General features: G+C 40.5%; 1 pseudogene; it reads right to left on the bottom strand.

Annotated features, from left to right (window-relative positions):
- Positions 1–50: 50 nt before the first annotated feature.
- LOC139951522 (uncharacterized) lies at positions 51–12,553 on the bottom strand (annotated as a pseudogene).
- Positions 12,554–14,056: the final 1,503 nt, after the last annotated feature.

The following is a 14,056-nucleotide window of genomic DNA, read 5'->3' on the forward strand; positions in this document are numbered from 1 at the left end:
GTGAACAATCGTGAGTCTGCTGCCACCTAGCGTCCGTAAAAACATATCGTTTAAACTGGGACCACTGGCAGTTTTCCGCAATATTTTACGCCGTCTCTGTCTTTGGTGGTTCGTTTTATATCAACAATCTCGTCAAACTCCTTGACGTTATTATTCTCTTCCGTCCACTCATTCCTCAGATTTTTGTAGACGATAATTGCCAGGGCGGACGCGTCAAAACGGTGGCCCCCAACCTTAGCACCTTTGGGTTTAATGCACTGTTTCCTCATTGCACACTCGTACAGAGGTACCAAGAGACGCTCTCGTATGATTGAGTTATTCACCATTAGAATTCTCCCGGCTGAGATGTGAGGGGCTTCTTTGACCGATTTAAAATACTTTTCTCTGTCAACTCCCAATTCAGCATACATATCCATGTGTGTCTTAAAATATTGGTGCGTGGTCTTCTGTTTGATTTTGGGGTCGAAGCCGTGAATGTGGCACATGTAACCGTGGTGGAGGTGGAGGTATGGAAAGAGCGTGCGCAGTGACCCCGTGAACCGCACAGACGCGTCACCGTAGAAAATGGCGCCAAATTCTGTCAGGGTTTCCTGCGGATGGTAACATCGAAAAGTTGGGGTCAAACAAGTTCAACTTAGGCCTTAGACGAGGTAAACAACAACAATGTTTATTTGCAAATTCCTCACTTAATATGAAGTACAACGTAAACAAAGTGATACCAGAGGAAAAACCATTAGACCCTTTCGGTACAGAAAAAAAAAGTTCAGTTCACAGATTTAAAAAATAACTTACAGGGTTTACAGAAGGTAGTGGTGAAAGACTTCTCTTGAATTATTATTCCATGAAATGCTTTACTTTTTGAGATTACACTAAAACAATATCAATTCTCGATATCGAGAATTGCGGATATATTTTAAACACATGTAATGACACGGCGAAACGTGCGGATAAAAGGGTGTGTTTTCCCGTTATTTTCTCCTGACTCCGATGACCGATTGAGCCTAAATTTTCACAGGTTTGTTATTTTATATATAAGTTGTGATACACAAAGTGTGGGCCTTGGACAATACTGTTTACCGAAAGGGTCCAATGGCTTAAGTGAATTGTGGGCACAGCCAAGTCAGCAAAGCTTGTGTTAGGGTGTGCCCATACAAAAACAATCGCATGAGTTTATACAAAACAGACAGACACAGACAAAGCATAAAGCACATGACCGACAGTATTGCGACTATTATGCCATTTCACTGTTCACCATATTTTTCTTGGGGGCTGAAATATATTTTCCAATGAATGACTCATGTGCTACCAAAATGGTTGTAACATATACTGCGGTTGGTTGCCTCTAAGTCCCCGTAAAACTTACACCGTGTGACAAGGTCCTATAAAGTATACTGATTACTGACTGAGTTAAAACCTTAAAGGAACACGTTGCCTTGGATCTAGCGAGTTGGTGAATGGAAAGCGTTTGAAGCAGTTTGTTATCAAATGCAAAATGATGAGAAAGATGTTTTAGAAGTATAATAACGATCCACACAAATGGCTCGAAATTGCATGGTGATCTAACACGGCACGCCATTTTGTCAAATTTTGTATTGATGTAGAGTCAAGTTTTTGACTCCATAAATTGACCGACCCTGTTAGTTCGCAAAATAAAATGAAAACCAACCAAATTCGAGACTTGATTGTGTGGATCATTATACTCTACTTTCAAAACATCTTTCTAACCATATGCATTTTATAACAAACACTTTCAAACGCTTTTCATGGACCAACTCGACCGATCCAAGGGTACGTGTCCCTTTAAAGGCAGTGGACACTATTGGTAATTGTCAAAGACTAGTCTTCTCACTTGGTGTATCTCAACATATGCATAAAATAACAAACCTGTGAAAATTTGAGCTCAATCGGTCATCGAACTTGCGAGATAATAATGAAAGAAAAAACACCCTTGTCACACAAAGTTGTGTGCGTTTAGATGGTTGATTTCGAGACCTCAAGTTCTAAATCTGAGGTCTCGAAATCAAATTCGTGGAAAATTACTTCTTTCTCTAAAACTATGTCACTTCAGAGGGTGCCGTTTCTCACAATGTTTATACCATCAACCTCTCCCTATTACTCGTCACAAAGTAAGGTTTTATGCCAATACTTATTTTGAGTAATTACCAATAGTGTCCACTGCCTTTAAAAGCAACTCTTAATGCACTTTTTAATGTCTGCAAGAAGTGAATAAGTATCTTTAAAGTCAACACACTTTTTGCGAAATGAAAAATAGTGCTGTCGATGGCTCGTAGTTATTGATGTATGTTATAATAAGAACAAACAGAATAAAGTTACGACTATCCGTTTCTTCCCTGCCCGGTGTCAACTAATGGCCCCTCTTAATTCCAACAAATGGATCACGTTCTCCGGTCAATATAAATGACTGGGCAGTAATGAAGTCATTAGTAATTCTGTCGATGCTTGTGTAGACAGAATGTATTGTGTACAAGTTAATAAGTCTGGTATTATTGACTTGCGATGTCGTTATCACTTGACTTTTAGTACTTTGTTCTAATATAACACGAAATATAAATTTATAGGGATGATTTGAGAAGATGAAATCGTATGTCTTAAGAAGGTCGAAGAATTTCATTATCTTCCTTGGTTTCTTATCTAAAGACGTTTAAGGGAATGTCTGTCTACGTTTGGTTCACTGGGACTGACCAAGCCCAAATTATAAGGAAATCATGCCTGAAGCCTTTCTCATAATAACATTTCGGGATTGAAAATGACTATTTTTTTTACATAAAATTCAAAGAGGTCGTTTCTCAAAGAGTATCAATATATAAAACAAGGTACTCAAGGCGCTGAGTATATTATAGAAACTTTCAGAAAGATAGGTTATTGGAGTGATGAATTCTGAGACCCAATATTGAGCACCTTATAAGGGTTACCGCGCATACAGCAGCCACAACCAGGAAACACCGGGGCGAATCCCTTCTCTTTTCGATAAGTGCACTGGGGATTCAAACCTACATTCTGCAAGGTTAGTCCTCCAGTGCTCTTGATCAAGTATCAGTGTTCTGTTTACGGTCATTCATAATTTGAGTAATTACCAAAGATATGCACTCCCTTTGAAAAAGGCAGTGAACACTATTGGGAATTACTCAAAATAATTTGTTAGCATAAAAACTTACCGTTGGTAACAAGCAATGGAGAGCTGGTATAACATAATTTGTGAGAAACGGTTCCCTCTGAAGTAACGTCTTTTTCAAGAAAGAAGTAATTTTCCACGGATTTGATTTCGAGGCCTCAGAATTAGATTTTAAGGTCCCGAAATCAAGCATCTGAAAGCACACAACTTTGTGTGTCAAGAATTTTTTTCTTCCATTATTGTCTCGCAACTTGGACGACCAATAATTGAGTTTAAATTTTCACAGGTTTGTTATTTTGTGCATATGTTGAGACACCAAGTGAGAAAACTGGGCCCAATTTCATGGTTCTGCTTACCGTAAGCACAGAATCGGTGCTTACGAAATCAGGGAATTATGTGCTTACGGCAAGCGTATTTCACGGGTTAGCGGCGAATTTTGGCTGCTGCGCGTGCGTACTTCCCGTAACTAGGCATTCTAGGCTTACAAGGCTAGCGCAGAAATTCGGCGCTTGCACGGAAGCGGGGAATTGTGGTCGTCAGCGCAGAATTCGGCGGTAAGCAGAGCCATGAAATTGGGCCCTGGTCTTTGACAATTACAAAAGGTGTCTACTAAGGGCTCGATTTTACAAGTTGTTAGTTTTTCAATATCGACAACTTATCTAAGATTAATCTTCAGTGCTTTTCGAAATGGAGCAGAGAAACTAGCTAGACGGAACTACTTTATACTTACGCGCATTATGACAACTTTCCATGCGTACATATGAAGGTCTCTCACGTGCGCGGGATAGTCCCGGAAAACCAGTCTGCGCATGTGCACGTTGCACATTGCGCTAAGCTGATTACAGTAAAAGAAAAAAAGAGGAAATTTTAAGTTTTTTTATGCAATGAAAAGAAACATTATTGAATTGGTCCTTTTAGTAAATAAAACAAAAAGAGGATTCATTTTAGGTTTTGTTATGCAATGGAAACAGAAACATTTTGAATTGGCTCATTACAAAGGGTACATTATTACGTTATTTTCACATTATTGTTACTATTATTATCATTTTTAAAAGGTTCATGAAAATGCCACATGAAACCATAATGTCAGAATGGGGACCCCACGGTCGCCAGGTGGCAGCAGAGTGCTTAGCAGGTAAACATATTATTATTGGCCCTTTTCGAAACCAGGGGCCTATCTCAAACCACGGCTTGGGCTCCGGCTCACTCCTCACTGGATATTGAAGGTGCAGGCTTAGATTTAATCTTAGGACTTAGGACTAAGGACGAGTCCGAGCCTTGCACTGTAACATGTAAACCTTAAGATGGATCCCAAGTTAGGACGAGGTATAACTCAAGAAAGGAATTATCTTAAGGCTAGTTCGACCAGCGACCATTTGTCAACCACTAGTCAATAGGCAACATCGCCCAATGGTCGACAATAGTATACACATATTGACTGGCAATGGGGGGCCTATTCTCGTCCCTCTTCTGGTCACCCAAAGTCCACTATTTACCGAATTATGCCAGTCAATGTGTGTTTTATAAAACACCTCGATCTTAAAATATGAAATACGAACAGAAATCTCGGGAAAAAAAGAAGTTTTGTAGTTGCTGTTCACGGTTCACGTCAAGATCGAGGGCGCTGTAAAAAGGCACTATTGTCAAAGACTAGTGCCCGGCGGGCACTATTCCCGCAAAACACGCGCGCGCGATCACTAGACTGTGTTTCAGCCAAACCGAATACAGAAAAAGCAAGTGGTGTATTATAACCAACTTATAGTCCCTTGATCGACGTTACTCCTAGTGTATCGTGAAATCGCTTGCAGGTGTTTTTTTCAAAAGGATAATGAACCGTCGCCAGCACGAAGCCACCTCTGTACGCACGCATGCAGCAAATGCGTTTAAAGCTGAAATCAAATTGAATACATTCAATGTACATTATCTCAATTTAGTGACTGTACAAAATTGCGAAATGTAGGCCTTTTACACAAACATAATGTCTAGACTTCGAAGTTGTATGAGTGCCAGACAATGAACCATTGCAAGCATTCATGCAACACGGCATGTGAATTTGTCTGTACCAATCCTTTGGGGCTTTGACAACAACAACAAATAGTACAAAATAATATATGGAAGAAAAACAGATAATAATCTTGGCGAAAACAACAGCCGTTCCGAGTTGTATATTCGGAACAGGTTATAATAATCTTGACGAAAACATTAAAAAGCTGTTCCGACTTCTATGTCAGAACTACAATATTGACGAAAACAAAAGCTGTTCCAACTGATGTTGGAACAACGTTTAAAAAGTTAGGTTTGCGGTGACAACATGTGAAATCTTTGTAATAGTGGTGGCTCTGAGAAGGGCCAAATTGCATGCTCGGCATTTCGGTCAGTGTGCTCGACCGTCTTCGGGAGGATATGTATATTTGGTTTGCGGTAACACCAAGTCTGTTTGTTTGTTTGTTTGTTTGTTTGAATGATCTTCCCATCAAGGGAACTCAGCAAACTCACACAAGCGATATAAACACCAAGCTGGCAACAACCAATCTCTCTCATACAAACTTTGGTTTAACGTCTATGATTATGAATTACACAAATCAAGCAAGTGTGGTTCATTAACTAGACGACAATATTTATTCTAGTCATGGTGAAATCAGCGGTTAGCTGGGGGGATTCAAACCCACAACTTTCTGATTGCAAGTCCTGCAGTCTAACCACTTGACGAATCTCTTTGCTGTGTAGACTGATTATGTTCTTTTGGAAACTGGTCTTGCTTTGTATTATACTACTGCATAGTAGCTACAATAATGTATATATATATATAAACAACACAACAACACAGTAAACGAATATATTTCCCCTTACTATCTGACAAAGGAATAATCTTTTCACGGATTAAAAGCTGGAAGTTGAGAAGTAACTATATTAATTTACTTTTGTTCTTCTTCTTCTTTTCATGGGAAGGGGGGGGGGGGGGTGGTTATGATGGCATACCTTTTTAAAATTCTTTTCATTGAGCCCCAAGTTGTAAACATAAATTGGTGTGTCGGGCATGTGATTCTGCGCAGACGCAATCATCCCCATGACCTCACCCACGTGATTGTCCGAAACTGCTGCGACAATCACAAGTCGCCGAAAGAGGGCGTCCAGGTCCATCATGCCTCGCTCCGTGTCGATAAAACCAAATGAGGTTTGGTCGGGTGACTTTTTTGGGTGGTCATTTTTGACAATTGACGCTGTTTGAGACAAATTATTGGTTGAGACGTTCGAAGAAGCTGTGGTTTGAGTTGCCTGAGCATGTCCGATAATCCGCTCCTCTGATTTGCTGACAACTTGCACGTGATTCACGTCGGTTTGGGAGTTGTCTGTGAACAGAATTGATACATGTGTTTAATAACCTTAGCCTTTGGGACTGGGAAACTAGCATTAAATTTTCATCACCATAAGAGAACTTCTCTTATTAGCTGTATTATTCTTGGCCCAATGTAGGTGGCTCATGCTGTGAAAGAAAATACTGCTTTAAACAAATCTCTGCTTATCATTAATGAGTATACCAGTCACAAAATGTTCAAGTGACATGCTATTTTTGCTTGTAACCTTATTCTGGTAAGCATGATTTTGTTTTGCTTTTTTTTATCAGATCTATGAAATTGAGCCCCACTTGTGACACTTTCACTCATGGACAAAGACACCAAATTAAATTGATACAGAAAGGTTTGCGGTAACACCATGTAATGACTATCTCTAAATGAGTTGGGGTGGTTCTGAAAAGATCTGTTGGTTTCAACTCGACGTTTCGATCAGTATGTATGCTCTGATCGTCTTCTAGGGAAAAATGGAAATTAAATTACTTCTCATTTCCAAAGCTTAGTAATATTTTTGCGAGAGCAGAGTCTGCTGTTGTTCACATGCATATAGCTCCACTATTTTGGTTACCTGCACTCTAACAACTAAAGGGTCAAATCCAACACTTGCATGACTTCTGCAAGTGACTGCACTTTTGAAAGTGTTGAATCCAGCATTTTATATTTATGTTAAATCCAGCATTTCAAAGTATTCGGTCAACAATTTAAGAACCAGTTAAGCTGATCCAACAACTCAAAGGAGCTTTTTTTTCTGAGAAATGTTGAAACTAACCCTTTTTGCGTTGGATCACAAATTTAAAATGCTAGATTTAACAAACAAAACGCTGCATCCAACACTTTCAAAGTGTAGTCACTCGCCAAACTCATGCAAGTGCTGGATTCAACTTTTTAGTTTTTCGAGTGTTAGCTCTATATGGAGAGGGGCACAAGCAAGTGAAGAAATTTATCCCTTAGGTTAGAGTACAACGCACGGTCGCGATGATCAGGGCCCAATTTCATAGAGCTGCTCAGCATAAAAATTTGCTAAGCAAGAAATTTCTTCCTCGATAGAAACAGGATTACCAACCAAATTTCCATTTGTTGCATATTGCTTGTTACTGGTATTCAGCTGTTGTTTGCTTATCCCTGGAAATCATGGATAATTTGTTGGTAATTCTGTTTTAATCAAGGAAGAAATTTCATGCTTAGCAAAGTTTTGTGCTTAGCAGCTATATGAAACTGGGCCCTGGCCGTAACCCGGTAACCTTATCGGCCAACTCGGACGGGATTCCTCCACTGATCTCATATACTGACAGTTAAATAGAGATTCAGTGGATTCCTACCAGTTAAAGGTCAAAGGTCAAATGTGAAAAGGTGAGTACATGTACTATCAAAGTTAAGAAGCTGTGAAGTAAACTTACATGTTGTCTTTAATATAAAGATAATTAGAACGAAGACTCCACCAGCCACGAGTGTTTTAAGTAAGCGAATGGGGTGCGCCATCTTGTATCTGCAAAATATTATCAGCAAAAAGTCTGTTTTACATACTGGACCCGTTTCTTCAAATTGGGAATAAGGAGAAACATCACTTTAAAATTATCAGTCAGAGTAAAAAGATTTTACAGATTTTAAAAGAAAGAAAAACTAAGAGGGAAAAGTCACCGTGTGGCGCCACCTCTTTTTCATTCGATATGAAATAATATAGTATCTAATTTACCTCAATGAGATATCCCTTTTTGTAAAAAAATGAGGGGAAAAGTGGTGGCGCCATACGGAAATTTATCCATATATATAGCACTACTATTTTGTAAAAGTGAAGTTGTTATGACTCCATGTTACTACTAAACAACCGACTAGGAGCCCAAAAGAATCTAGCATAAAGTGCTGCAATGTTCCCTCGACAATAGTTTAAGAGCGCCATAATTATAGCAGTGCTAAAATTCACTCTGGTTATTGCTGTAGCCCTGAAAAAGACTCTTGTGCGATGTGCACTGTTTATAATAGAAGTGCAAGGCCGTAGAGCTTGTGCTGGCCAACTTAAGAGCCGTTTCATTCTTCAATTGTACTATCTTATTGTGGTGGGAGTGCCATTACATTACTGTTGCAATACAGAGTTATATGCTTTCATTCACTTCCTGCGGTTCAATTCAATGTGTTAGGTTTCAGGTTATTTTCTATACAATTTATAGGCAGTACAAAATGAGGGAAAACTACTTATCGAAACTTAATAATAGTATATGGGACATTAGACAAATAGCATAATTAGCTTGTACAAGGTCTGCAGTCGATTTCACGAAACGCTAGGATCAATCCTATCTCGAGATTACCAGTCCTAACTTAGGATGAGTCCACTGCGTCCTACGTATTTGGATACGAAACTGAACCCGTCATAATAGCCTGGAAATCCCGTCATAATAGTTTGGAAATCATACCGCTCATATCGTAACTATGTCACCACATTTGTGCGGAGTTCTCATCGTGTTTATGTCAACAATGTCATTGGTAATAATCTAACTGAGAACCCCCAAGTCTTTTTGGTCCTATGTTAAACTTATGCGAACTGAAAATTTAGGAATTCCAACATTGAAATCGGACAACAAAATGTGCAGCTCAGACTTTGACAAGGCTGAGACATTAAATCTGCAATTTAAGAATGTCTTCAATAAACCAACCACTAATGCTTCACAGGTACAGAGCATGGGGAAGTCACCATATGAATCTATTTCATACCTCCACACCGGTGTAGAAGGCGTGCCGGCCAAACAACTCTCCAAACTCAATCCATCCAAACCAGCTGGCCCAGATGAAATGTCTCCACGTCTCCTAAAGATAGTTGCTCATGAGTTAGCTCCAGTCCTGAGATCTCTATTCCAACAGTCCTACTACACCAATACAGTTCCAACCGAGTGGCGACAAGCTATGGTCTCAGCAATTTACAAGAGTGGACCAAAAGCTGAAGCATGTAACTATAGACCCATCTCGTTGACATGTATCTGTTGTAAAGTGATGGAGCACATTATCCTAAGCCATGTAGCCAAGCATCTTAATTCAAATACTATTCTGATTGACGAACAGCATGGATTCAGGGAGCGCCTATCAACGGTTACACAACTGGTAAACTCAACTAATGACTGGTCTGAATCACTCGACCATAAAGGTCAAACTGATGTCATCCTTTTTTATTTTAGTAAGGCTTTCGATAAAGTCTCCCACCAGCTCTTAGCCGAGAAGCTGCAGTACTATGGCATCACACACAACACCCTAGGTTTGATCAATAATTTTCTCTCAATTCGCTAACAAGCCGTCCCCGTCAATGGAACACACTCCTCAACGATCGATGTTACATCTGGCGTTCCCCAAGGATCAGCCATTGTGTACAGGGAGATAAAGACAGCAGACGACCAGCAGATTCTAGAATGGCCTAAATACAGAGTGGTCAAATAAGTGGCTAATAAGCATTAAAAAAAATTTTAAAAAATGCGCAGTTCTCACCATCACCCGCAAACGTAGCCCGAAGACGCACCAGTACACTCTCTTGGGTGAGCAATTAACCCGTGTACAAAAACATGACTACCTTGGAGTTACGATCTCACATGACTTGAGATGGAAAGATCATTGCTCCAAAGTTGCACAGAAAGCAAGTCGTACACTAGGTCTCCTGAGAAGAACTTTTGTCACCTTGTTCCCAACAGGTGAAGTCAAGAGCCTACACAGCAATAGTTCGTCCACAAATCGAGTATACAAGTGAAGTTTGGAATCCCACTGTTACCGACATAAACCATCTTGAACAGATTCAAAAGAGAGCAGCCAGATTCGTCTTCTCTGACTATCGTACAACTACTCATGTTACACCGCTTGTAGAACAATTAAATTGGGATCTACTTCACACCCGCCGCCTAATCCAACAATGCACACTGTACTACAAAATTCACTACAACCTAGTCAATATTATTCCCACAGTGCTTTCAACATGCTACTCATATCTCACAACGAGTCGATCACCCACTGAAATACACCTCCTTAACAATTCCAACCATTAATGTATACAAATATGCCTTCTTTCCAAGGGCTATGTCAGTTTGGAACAGGCTCCCACATTTGCTGTCCTACACATAACTCCATCCATACAGGTCTTCCAAACATCAGCCATCCCTGCCATCAGAGCAATGCAGCCTCTGCATGGCAATATCGCCCTTTAAATTCTTTCCTTCTTTTTCTGCACCTGTAAAAAGTGCACCTTTAATCTTTTCTTTTGGCACCTTATCCACCTAGCTGTTGACGTCACTTTCCCACCATCCCAGTTTAGCCCAAATGGGGCTGTTAAGGGATTAAAATACCAAGAACAAAGTACCAAGATTTAAGATTAATCCTAAGTTAGGAAGAGTTTGGTGAAATCGACGGCTGGCCTTTTCAAAAATAATACATGTTTGGGGTAACACGCATGTTATGACAATCTGTAATTGAGGTGGGGTGGTACTGAGGAAACCTAGGTTTCAACTCGACGTTTTGATCAGTTAAGCCCAGTTCATACTTCCTGTGAATGCGAAGCGAATTTGACGTGAATGTGACGTCACGACCCCCTCCTTTCGCAGCGATATTCGCAAGTGAGTAGAGCAGAGGGGCAACCTGTGCAAGTTTGGGCTTAAAGGAACACGTTGCCTTGGATCGGTCGAGTTGGTATTTGAAAAACGTTTGTAACCGTTTGTTATAAAATGCACATGGGTAGAAAGATGTTGTAAAAGTAGAATATAATGATCCACACAAACATGCCTCAAAATTGCGTGGTTTTCCTTTTACCTCGTCGACTAACACGTCGGCCATTTATGGGGGTCAAAATTTTGACTCCCATAAATGGCCGACCATGTTAGTTCGCACAGTAGAAGGAAAACCACGCAATTTCGAGGCAAACTTGTGTGGATCATTGTATTCTACTTTTAAAACATCTTTCCAACCATATGCATTTTATAAAAAACGGTTACAAACGCTTTTGTTTTGACCAACTCGTCCGATCCAAGGCAACGTGTTCCTTTAAAGGAACACGTTGCCTTGGATCTGTCGAGTTGGTCTTTGAAAAAAGGTGTTTGAACAAACCGTTTGTTATAGCATGCATATGATTAGAAAAGTAGAATGTAAAGATCCACACAAGTAGCACTCTAAGTTTTCCTTTTACCTAGTCGACAAAGGTCGGTCATTTATGGGAGTGGCCGCGACCGTGTTAGTTCGCAAAGTAAAAGGAAAACCACGCAATTTCGAGGCATATAATATGTGTGGATCATTGTGTTCTACTTTTAAATCACCTACTAACCATAATGCATTTTATAACAAACGGTTACATATGCATTTTATAACACACAAACGCTTTTCAAAGACCAACTCGACCGATCCAAGACAACGTGTTTTTAATATTAGTCATCGAAGTTGCAAGAGAATATAAAGAGAAAAAAAACACCCTTGTTGCGCAATGTGAGCTTTCAGATGCATAACAAGTTTTAATGTCTGAAGTCTTGTTCAGATTCAAACAATTTAGTGAGAAACCTCTGGTAAACTTTCAAGCACATTTCGGTAAATTTTACCAAAAAGATTCTCATGTCTTTTTTTTTAATTATAAATTAGACATCATTCTAGACTATTACAACCCAATGAAAAAGTGGTGGCATGATACAGAAGCTTGGAAACTTGTCCATTTTTGTTTATAATTTTTCGTTTTCAATGATGAACACTTACCCTGATGTTCCGTATAATGGCTACGCCAGATTGTCCCATCAGTAGCAGAGAGGGGGTATAACTAACGTAATAATGAATGGATGACAGACACATCCACTGGTCTACGCCGTAAGTCTCACTTAAAACCCTCTCACGAATCGGTGGGTTCTATCCAAGCATGGAAAATCAGACCGAATAGTCAAATTACCATGACAAAAAAATTGTCCTTGCCTCTATTTCAATGTGAGTGCAGTGGTTGGCTTTGGGTTTATAATTTGTTGGTTCATTCCATGGCTCTATGGGACGAGTTCACAAAAAGAGGTCCGATTGGTTTTAACCTGAAATCAATTTGATAGTTGCTTAGCCTTGATCAAGGCTGTTGACGTACTGTTCCCCGGCCCGGTTCGCTGCACACGCATGCAGTGCATACACAAATGTACATTACCATATATTGTACAGCGAGAACAGTATCGCGTAGTCGTGGGTACGGTCGTGTCTTTGTACTTTCAACCTCGTACACGTGGCTCAAGCTACTTAGGAAGTACCCATGTACCGTAAGTGTACCGTATACAGATGGTACATGTACATGTACAGAACGTATGTGCATGGAGGAAGGAATGGAAGGAGCTCGAACGAAGGGACTTCAAAAGTCGAACCTGCGGTACCGCGGTCGTTTAACAACACCTCGTAATCATCGACATACCTTATACAGACAATGGGCGACCTGGCGTATGTGAGTTTGCGCGTGCGCACTTGGTTCTTCACTCAACCATGGTGTCGTATGTCGTATGGATATAATACAGAAAAACAACTTTTTTGAGACCTGATAAAATTTGTGTACACTTGTGCTCACCAAGCACCCTCGTGTGCTAATACCCAAATTTTGAACCACCGCTAGTGACTGGAAAGTCAAAAAAAATGAAAAAATATGCCATGATGGTTCAGTGAAACACCACAAACGATATATGAAAACGTGTGTATTCACAATTCTTGTCTCCAATGATTCAACTTTACACGAAGGCAACGGTGCAGAGCGGCGGTACCGCACGTTCTGTACAAAGAAATCTAATCCTGCTCGTTAATCGGGCGTCCAGCTGGAGGTCTCCTATCTTTTTCCACTGGTTAGAATGAGGCATTGTCAGGGTATTCTTTTGTTACTCTGCGGTTTTGCGGGTCGTTCGAGCTCCTTCTATTCCTTCCTCCATGGTATGTGTAAATACGCTGTACACGTATTATATGCACTGTGTTATGTATGGGGGTGCGCTGGCGGAATTCAGTGATGGGGACTGGGGTTTTGCAGATCGCGGCTGGCTGTAGCGCCTTGATCAAGGCTAATAGTTGCTTAGTAAAGGGTGCTGTACAAATCGCTATGGTAATACTTTTTCCTCCATCATGGTGATACTTCGTCTTACGATGAATCTCGGTGGTTCGTGAAATCGAGCCTTCAGTTGGTTGCCGCTGAATTCTGCGCTTACGATCACCATTATCCGCTTTACTACACTGAGGTCCCGAATAACTCCTGCGCTTGCTGTGTGCGCGAAGAATGCTGGTATAATAACGAAGAGTTCGCACTTCGTTACTCCCTGCTTCATCAGTAAGCACCGATTCTTAGCTGATTACGGTTAGCCATGAAATTGGGCCCCGATTAGGTCTAACTTTAGCCTTTTGTCAAAGCTTGTAAAAAATTCGTAGAGCCGCGGTCCCAAGCGGCAGGAACGGGAGAGCGAGTGGCTTCTAATTTCAGAGCCGTTCATGCACACAGAGTTTAACTCGATCTGGGCCCAATTTCATGGCTCTGTTTACCGTAAGCACAGAATCGGCGCTCAGGGAAGCAGGGAATTCTGTGCTTACGGCAAGCTTATTCACGGGTTAGCGGTGAATTTTGGCTTCT

The sequence above is a fragment of the Asterias amurensis genome, chromosome 19 (assembly GCF_032118995.1).
Source record: "Asterias amurensis chromosome 19, ASM3211899v1".
In the NCBI taxonomy this organism is placed as follows: Eukaryota; Metazoa; Echinodermata; class Asteroidea; order Forcipulatida; family Asteriidae; genus Asterias; species Asterias amurensis.